This window comes from Salmo salar, unplaced genomic scaffold, assembly GCF_905237065.1.
Source record: "Salmo salar unplaced genomic scaffold, Ssal_v3.1, whole genome shotgun sequence".
Classification (NCBI taxonomy): domain Eukaryota; kingdom Metazoa; phylum Chordata; class Actinopteri; order Salmoniformes; family Salmonidae; genus Salmo; species Salmo salar.
Genome location: NW_025548616.1, coordinates 64,444 through 74,177, shown reverse-complemented (window position 1 = coordinate 74,177; position 9,734 = coordinate 64,444). Strand labels below are relative to the sequence as shown.

The following is a 9,734-nucleotide window of genomic DNA, read 5'->3' as shown; positions in this document are numbered from 1 at the left end:
GACACTGTTGACACTTTTCAGCAAGTTGCAATCATGTAATACAGAAATAAACAGTTTTTCAAAAACAAGGTCTAAGTAGAATTTTTCTGTACTGCTTAATCAGGATGATAGAAACACTGTTGACACTTTTCAGCAAGTTGTAATACAGAAATAAACAGTTTTTCAAAACAAGGTCTAAGTCTGTTTGAGTCACTCGGTAAGTACCATTTTTGCTGTACTGCTTAATCAGGATGATAGGGACACTGTTGACACTTTTCACAAGTTCGCAATCATGCAATACAGAAATAAACAGTTTTTCAAAAACAAGGTCTAAGTCATGTTTGAGTCACTGAAAGTACCATTTTGCCTGTACTGTTTAAGCTCGATGAAATGAACATTGTTGACACTTTTCAGCAAAGTTGCAATCCATGAAATACAGAAAAAAAAACAGTTTTTCACAAACAAGGTCTAAATCATGTTTGATGCACTCTGATAGTCCATTTCTGCTGTACTGTTTAATCAGGATGATAGGAACACTGTTGACACTTTTCAGCAAAGTTGCCAATCATGTAATACAGAAAAACAGTTTTTCAAAAACAAGGTCTAAGTACAATTTTTCTGTACTGCTTAATCAGGATGATAGAAACACTGTTGACACTTTTCGGCAAGTTGTAATACAGAAATAAACAGTTTTTCAAAAACAATGTCTAAGTCATGTTTGAGTCACTCAGTAAGTACCATTTCTGCTGTACTGCTTAATCAGGATGATAGGAACACTGTTGACACTTTTCAGCAAGTTGCAATCATGGTAATACAGAAATAAACAGTTTTTCAAAAACAAGGTCTAAGTCATGTTTGAGTCACTGAAAGTACCATTTTGCTGTACTGTTTAAGCTCGATGAAAGGAATATTGTTGACACTTTTCAGCAAGTTGCAATCGTGAAATACAGAAAAAAACAGTTTTCAAAAACAAGGTCTAAGTCATGTTTGAGTCACTCTGTAAGTACCATTTTGCTGTACTGTTTAAGCTCGATGAAAGGAACATTGTTGACACTTTTCAGCAAGTTGCAATCATGGAAATACAGAAAAAAACAGTTTTTCACAAACAAGGTCTAAATCATGTTTGATGCACTCTGATAGTCCATTTCTGCTGTACTGTTTAATCAGGATGATAGGAACACTCGTTAGACACTTTTCAGCAAGTTGCAATCATGTAATACAGAAATAAACCGTTTTTCAAAAACAAGGTCTAAGTATATTATTCTGTACTGCTTAATCAGGATGATAGGAACACTGTTGACACTTTTCAGCAAGTTGCAATCATGTAATACAGAAATAAACAGTTATTCAAAAACAAGGTCTAAGTCATGCTTGAGTCACTCTTGTAAGTACCATTTTGCTGTACTGTTTAAGCTCGAGAAAGGAACATTGTTGATACTTTTCAGCAAGTTGCAATCATGTAATACAGAAATAAACAGTTTTTCAAAACAAGGTCTAAGTCGTGTTTGAGTCACTGAAAGTACCATTTTGCTGTACTGTTTAAGCTCAGATGAAAGGAATATTGTTGACACTTTTCAGCAAGTTGCAATCATGTAATACAGAAATAAACAGTTTTTCAAAAACAAGGTCTAAGTCATGTTTGAGTCACCTGTAAGTACCATTTTGCTGGACTGCTTAATCAGGATGATGCGAACACTGTTGAAACTTTTCAGCAAGTTGCAATCATGTAATAACAGAAATAAACAGTTTTTGAAAACAAGGTCTAAGTCATGTTTGAGTCACTCTGTGAGTACCATTTTGCTGTACTGTTTAAGCTCGATGAAAAGGAACATTGTTGACACTTTTCGAGCAAGTTGCAATCATGAAATACAGAAAAAAAACAGTTTTTCACAAACAAGGTCTAACATCATGTCTTTTTGATGCACTCTGATAGTCCATCTTCTGCTGTACTGTTCACCACCTAATCAGGATGATCGGAACACTGTAGCTCACACTTTCAGCAAGTCAAGCTGTGGTACTTATTCAGAGGAATAATAGTTTTTTCAAAAACAAGTGTCTAACGTTTGAACTCTGTAAGCATTTTGCCTGTGTTCCTAACTCGATGTCAGCAAAGGAACATCTCTGTTGACACTTTTCAGCTTGCAATCACTGAATCAATAAACAGTTCACAAACAAGGTCTACATCATGTTTGATGCAGATAGTCTTTCTCTGGTCTGTAGCAGGTATGGTCGCACTCTTATCTTTTAGTTGCTCTGTTTATTAATCTACAGACATTTCTAAAAGGAATCATCATAATGTTATTCTGGTGTGTTCTGTTAGGAGTCTCCACTTCACTTTAAATAGTTATCTTTCACATTCACACTCAACTCAGCAAATATGGCAACAAAGTGTGAACAAACCTTACTGTCAGTGTGAACCAATAGGTTTGTGCTTAATGTAATGTGCTTGTGATGTCTAACTGTGTTTTAGTGGTACTCGGGAAATATGGTTGGAGTGTGACTTACACCAAGAAGAGTATCTGTGCCTTGAAGGGGTCAACAGTGGATCTGTCCTGCTCTTACACATATCCCAGAGGTCATAGAGTCACAACAACCACATGGAATAAACGGAAGAGTTTAACTTGGACTCAAATCCAAGATAAATATTGTTAGCGTGGACACTATATAAATAATGACATGGTTATTATTGGTATTGACCGTGACCTTTCCCTTTTGATGATGTCATCACTAAGAGTGATTTCTGTGCAATGTGATTCTACCACCGGTTGAGTGGGCTATATAGTTCTGCTATATTTGTACCGTTTGTACCTGGCAATACACCTTTAGGTTTGGGTTGAAAGTAAAGGAAAGTAATATCGAAATGCGTGTGGGCATTCCTTGTCAAGTTACTACACTTTTTGGCGACGAGGATAAAACTTTATCAACTTGTACAGGGCGAGGTGCTAGCTAGCTAAGAAACAGTGGAGGAAGTCAGTTAGCTAGCTAGCTTAACTTCTTGGGGCTATGTGGGACGCTAGCGTGCCACCCGTGGTGCACCCTATCAACAGCAGGTGCATTTCAAGAGCGGCAAATTTGAAACCAAATAAATGTCAAAATTCAAATTTTTCAAACATACAACTATCTTACACCCTTTGAAAGATAAACATCTCCTTAATCTAACCACGTTGTCCGATTTCAAAAAGGTTTTACGGCGAAAGCATAAAGTTAGATTATGTTAGGAGAGTACATTGACAATAGCTGTGTGTAATGTTTTGTCAATTCAAAGACAGGGTCACCAAAACCATAAAACCAGCTAAAATGATGCACTAACCTTTTACAATCTCCATCAGATGACACTCCTAGGACATTATGTTAGACAATGCATGCATTTTTAGTTCTATCAAGTTCATATTTATATCCAAAAACAGCGTTTTACTATGGCATTGATGTTGAGGAAATCGTTTCCCTCCAATAACCGGCAGTCAAGTCAGCACCACAAATTAAATATTTAAAATTAGAAAACATTGGTAAAATATTATATTGTCATTTAAAGAATTATAGATTTACATCTCTTGAACGCAATCAACTTGCCAGATTTAAAAATAACCTTACTGGGAAATCACACTTTGCAATAATCTGAGCACTGCGCCCAGAAAAATATGCTTTGCTATACAGACAAACGGCCATGTTGGAGAGATCTAAAATCGAAAATACTATGTAAATAATCCATTACCTTTGATTCTCTTCATCAGATGTCACTTCCCGGGATCCCAGGTCCATAACGAATGTAGTTTTGTTCAAAAAAGCTCATCATTTATATCCAAAAAGATCCGTGTTGTTAGCACATGATCTAAGCCAGCCGGACTTCTCGTCATGAACGAGGGGAAAAAATATATTTACGTTCGTTCAAACATGTCAAACGTTGTATAGCATAAATCATTAGGGCCTTTTTTAACCAGAACATGAATAATATTCAAGGTGGACGAATGCATTCTCTTTTAAAACGTTTTGGAACGAGGGTACCCAACATGACCTCGCGCCAGAGTCTAATCGGCCATCACCGTTCCAAGGTTCTTGTTCGGTCAGATCTCATAGTAGAAGATTCAAAACACTTTGTAAAGGCTGGTGACATCTAGTGGAAGCAATAGGAAGTGCCAAAACATTAATCAGCCCCTGTGTGTTTCAATGGCATAGGCTTAAAGGTAATTCAACACATCAGGTATCCACTTCCTGTCAGAAAATGTCTCAGGGTTTTGCCTGCCAAATGAGTTCTGTTATACTCACAGACACCATTCAAACAGTTTTAGAAACTTTAGGGTGTTTTCTATCCATATATAATAAGTATATGCATATTCTAGTTACTGGGTAGGATTAGTAACCAGATTAAATCGGGTACGTTTTTTTATCCAGCCGTGAAAATACTGCCCCCTAGCCCCAACAGGTTAATGAGCGACGGAGAGCAGGTGCCCCTGGACGGAAACACCGATGGGGACAATCAGCAGCAAGTGAAAATCGCTAACGAGGATCAAGGACAAGTTGGCGTTATAATGGCAATGTTTGGGACTATCACTGAGTTTGTGGAAGAGAACGAGGACTGGACGGAATATGTGGAAAGGTTGGGACACTTTTTCTTGGCAAATGGAATCATAGATGAGGCTAAACAGCGCTCTATTCTCTTGAGTGTGTGTGGGGCTAAAACCTACAAGCTAATGAGGAATTTGCCTACACTACGGAGACCGGGAGAAATTCCTTTTGGGGATCTAGTTGCTCTCATTCAGACTCACCACAATCCAAAGCCGTCAGTGATTGTCCAGAGGTTCAAGTTTAACTGCCATTTTCGGAAAACAGGTCAGTCTGTTGCTAACTTTGTTGCTGAATTACGTGAACTCTCTGAACATTGTGAGTTTGGGGCTATGTTAGAGGACATGCTCCATGACAGATTAGTCTGTTGCATTAATGAGGACAGCATACAGCGCCGGTTGCTGGGGGAAGCCACACTGACTTTCAAGAGAGCATTGGAACTATCTCAAGGGATGGAGATGGCCGCTAGTAATGTGAAAAATATTCAAAAGGCCAACAGTGAAAGTTGTGCAGTGCATCAGGTGACAAAAGAGGTGGCAGGAAAAAGGGGAAAAGCAGTGGAATGTTTCAGATGTGGAGGGACACATTATGGTAACAACTGTAAGTTCATGGAGACTGTCTGTCACAATTGCAACAAAAAGGGACATTTAGAAAAAAATGCAGGGGTCCTAGGAGCAAGCCAGAGGGTGGGTGGACTGGGCTGGGCAAGTTCACAGCACCAAAGCCTCAGTCAGCAACGCACCACCTAGAGAGCACAGAGGAGGAGGAAGAGCATTGTTCCTACAACATGTTTAATGCTACAGTGGAGGTAGATGGAAAGCAGATGAGGATGGAGGTTGACACGGGGGCCTCTGCCTCTGTCATAAGGGAGGAGACCTACAAACAAAAATGGGTCTCAAGACAGGTTTCTGCCCTCACACCGGCAGGGATCAGACTGTGTACGTACACCGGGGAGACCATACCATTGCTGGGGGCTCTAGAGGTGGACATTGCATACAACAGCCAGGAAGCGAGAGCACGGCTCCTGGTGGTGAAAGGGAATGGGCCTAGTTTACTAGGGCGTGACTGGCTAAACAAAATACAACTGAGCTGGGGTGAGATAAAACACACCCGAGTGACTGAGGATGTCATTCAAAAGTACCCAGAGATTTTCAAAGATGAACTGGGCACACTGCAGGGCACTGCAGTTAAGCTGTTCGTGGATCCTCAGGCCGAGCCTCGCTTTTTCAAGCCCAGGACAGTGCCTTACGCCATGAAAAAGAAAGTGGAAGATGAGTTGGAGCGGCTGCAGGAAGCAAACGTCATTACTCCCGTTCAGTTCTCCCGCTGGGCAGCTCCTATCGTTCCCGTTCTGAAAAGTGACGGCACGGTGCGTATATGTGGGGACTACAAATTCACCATCAACAGGGCCTCTAAGCTAGACGCTTACCCGCTGCCACGGGTGGAGGACTTGTTCGCGACACTGGCAGGAGGCCAGACGTTCTCAAAGCTTGACATGAGTCACGCCTACCAACAGCTCCTCCTGGACGAGGACTCAAAAGAGTATGTCACAGTGAACACGCACAAAGGCTTGTTCAGGTACAACCGCTTGGTTTTCGGAGTGGCGTCCAGCCCAGCCATTTTCCAGAGGACAATGGACAATCTGCTGCAGGGGATCCCTCATGTAGCAGTGTACCTGGATGACATCCTGGTTACAGGGGAGACGGAGGAGGAGCACCTCCACCATCTGGACCAGGTGTTAAAGAGATTCTCTGAGGCAGGGCTGCGCCTGAAGCGTAGCAAGTGCACATTCCAAGCATAGAGTGTGACATACCTAGGTCAAAAGATCACAGCGCAGGGTCTGTGTCCTGTGGAGGACAAAGTCAGGGCAATCAAGGATGCTCCAAACCCCAAGAATGGGTCAGAGCTCAGGTTGTTCCTGGGCATGGTGAACTACTATGGTAAGTTCCTCCCAGAGCTGTCAACAGTGTTGGCTCCACTTTATCAGTTGCTCCACAAAGACTATAAATGGAAGTGGGGGCCAGCACAAGAGAAAGCTTTCAAGGAAGTGAAAGCACTACTACAATCAGCACAACTTCTGGTTAATTTTGACCAAGACAAATAGATCATCCTGTCATGCGACGCCTCACCCTATGGCGTCAGGGCAGTACTCTCTCATCAGATGGAGGACGGGTCAGAGAGACCCATTGGATTCACATCACGTACGCTGACGAGTGCTGAGAAGGGTTATTCACAGTTAGACAAGGAAGGTCTGGCCATAGTCTTTGCTGTGAAACGCTTCCATCAGTACCTCTACGGTCGTCATTTCACCATATGCACTGACCACAAACCACTGATGAGCCTTTTTAGTGAATCAAGATGCATTCCGCCCATGGCTTCAGCAAGGTTACAGCGCTGGGCCCTGACACTGTCAGCTTACCAGTACACGATAGTGTATAGAGCGGGGAAGCACAATGCAAATGCAGATGCGCTCAGCCTACCAGAGATGCCTGCCACAACTGTGGTGCCTCCCGAGACAATTTTCCTAATGGAGAGATTGTCAAACTCACCTGTGAATGCCAAACAGATCAAACAGTGGACAGACCGGGATCCTATCCTGTCCCAAGTGAAAAGATTCCTGATGCAGGGTTGGCCTCCTGTCATAGAGGATGATGGACTAAGACCTTATGCAAAGCACAAAACTGAGCTGAGTGTGCAGGATGGCTGCATACTCTGGGGGTCCAGAGTGGTTGTTCCACCCCCTGGCCGTGCACAAGTTATGGATGAGGTCCATGAGGCTCACCTGGGTGCCTCCCGGATGAAAAGTTTAGCCAGATCTTACATCTGGTGGCCTAACATGGATCAGGAGGTAGAAGACAAATTTAAATAATGTTCTGAGTGCCAGATCAACCAGAAGATGGCGCCGCCTGCGCCACTACATCTGTGGGAGTGGCCTGACCTCCCATGGTCCAGGCTGCATATAGATTTTGCAGGCCCTTTCATGGGTCACATGTTCCTTGTCATGGTGGACGCACACACCAAGTGTCTGGAGGCGCACATCATGAGCAACATCACAGTGACCACAACCATCGAAAAGCTTCGGCAGGTGTTTTCAACCCATGGTCTGCCGGACTCTCTGGTGTCCGACAACGCAACAACGTTTACCTGTGACTTGTTCCAAGAATTCATGCGGAGAAACGGGATCCGCCATGTCCGCAGCGCCCCGTTTCACCTGGCCTCATACGGCTTAGCGGAGCGGGCTGTGCAGACACTGAAAGAGGGGCTCAAAAGGATGACTGGGGGAACCATCACAACTAAGCTCTCTCGGTTCTTGTTCCAGTACCGCATCACGCCACAAACAACAACAGGACAGGCTCCAGCGGTGATGTTAATGGGCAGGAAGCCAAAAGCTCACCTGGATCTACTGCGTCCGAACATCAGAGCACGAGTGGAACGGAAGCAGGAGAAACAAAAAGAGAGACATGACCACCACGCAAGGGAGAGACAGTTAAAACCCAATGACACTGTCTACATCCGCAACTTCACAAGCAGCCAACGCTGGTTGCCAGGTATCAGAGTCAGAGTGGTCCCGTCTCCTTTGTGGTCAAACTGACTGATGGGCGAGTCATGCGCAGACACCAGGACCATCTCCGCCTGCGCTATGACAAAGACAAGACCATGTTTTCAGACGGAACAGCTGTGGGTGGTAGTATACAAGTTGAAATCCCACAGGAAACAGCATCTGAGGAACAGGGGCATTCAGTGGTTCCAGCAGAGGGTGATGGACATTCTCTCACAAACACCCAACCCGCTCCTGTGCCCTCAGACCGAGCTCCACTGGGACACGCCTTACCTGTGTCTCGTAGCACACCAGGAGTACTGCGCAGATCACAACGTAGTCACAAGCCTCCTGTAAGACTAACTCTGTAGTTGAGACTGAGCGACTCATGGTGTTAGTGTTTGTTTGGAGCAGCAGACCTAGTTGAAAAGAAATAAGGACTGTCATTTTATTGTTGTTGTTTTGGTTACATTTACGGTAACACCAGCAGAAGTTCTACAGTGAGAACCTTGGGATGGTGCTGACTGACAGATGTTCTCCATTGTTCTTTCATAACTTTCAAAGGCACCCTATTTATTTTTATTCCATCCATAATACCTGATTGGTTTAATTACGTTATTGTCATTGACCCTGCATTCAGACCTGCAGGTGAAGATGACTCCTGGAACAGAGGCAGGAAGGGGAACACTGACCTGTAGCACCACCTGTACTCTGACTGACAACCCCACCTACATCTGGTACAAGAACGGACACAAAGTAAAGGAGGACACTTCCAGCCTGTACTCAGAATACTTTAGTGATGTAGACTGCTACTCCTGTGCTGTAAAAGGCCATGAGGATCTCCACTCTCCTGCTGTGTGTGAGTCTGGAATTTTTAATTAAGATGTTATATAAATGCAGTTTAGTTCAGGTTGTGAGACTAATGTCAATTAATCACTAAATACTGATCATTGTCAAAGTGAAGAGGAGTGCACCTCTGATTTCCTTCCCCCTCTCCCTCGGCCTGAGAAGTGAAACATGTCGTCATTGATGTCAGATGATGGAGATGATGTCATCATTAGAACCTTGAAGGGATCTTTGCCCAGTGAACCTCCTCTATGATGACCATGTTGTAAACACTAAGGGGGCTGACATCTGTTGTTATCATGTGTTTTACTGTGTATGTATGTATGGTCATGTGACTGGACATGTGACCTAAATCTGTGACCCCTTGTGATGTCACTTTGAGACTCACTGCCAGCCTGATGCCATAGGGTGCCTAGTAATTGCCCCGACATGGGATAAATAAATAAAGCTTTTTAATTGAATATGGGGCATGTTCCAGGCAGACTAAATTGCAGTCACCTGCCTTCTCTCATAACACCTGGATAGGTGTTTGTTTAAGATGTCAGCTAACCCAATCATGTTATAGCAAACTGATGCACGACTGCACAGTCCGTGGCGTGGCACACAACCATGAGTCAGCCTGGAACGTCTCCAGTGTCCATGGGGTGTTCTAACATCCACACTAGACCACCTTAAATGAAACAAGTAGTGTGCTACTGTGGATATTGGAACAAGACCCATAACACCTTCCTAATATTGAGTTGCTCCACCCCCTTTTGCCCTCAGAAAAGCCTCAATTCGTCGGGGCATGGACTCTACAAGGTGTCAAAAG

The 9,734-nt window shown here is 43.5% G+C and overlaps 1 pseudogene; it reads left to right on the top strand.

Annotated features, from left to right (window-relative positions):
* The first annotated feature begins 5,223 nt into the window (after window positions 1–5,223).
* On the top strand, window positions 5,224–9,734 carry LOC106597548 (uncharacterized protein K02A2.6-like; annotated as a pseudogene).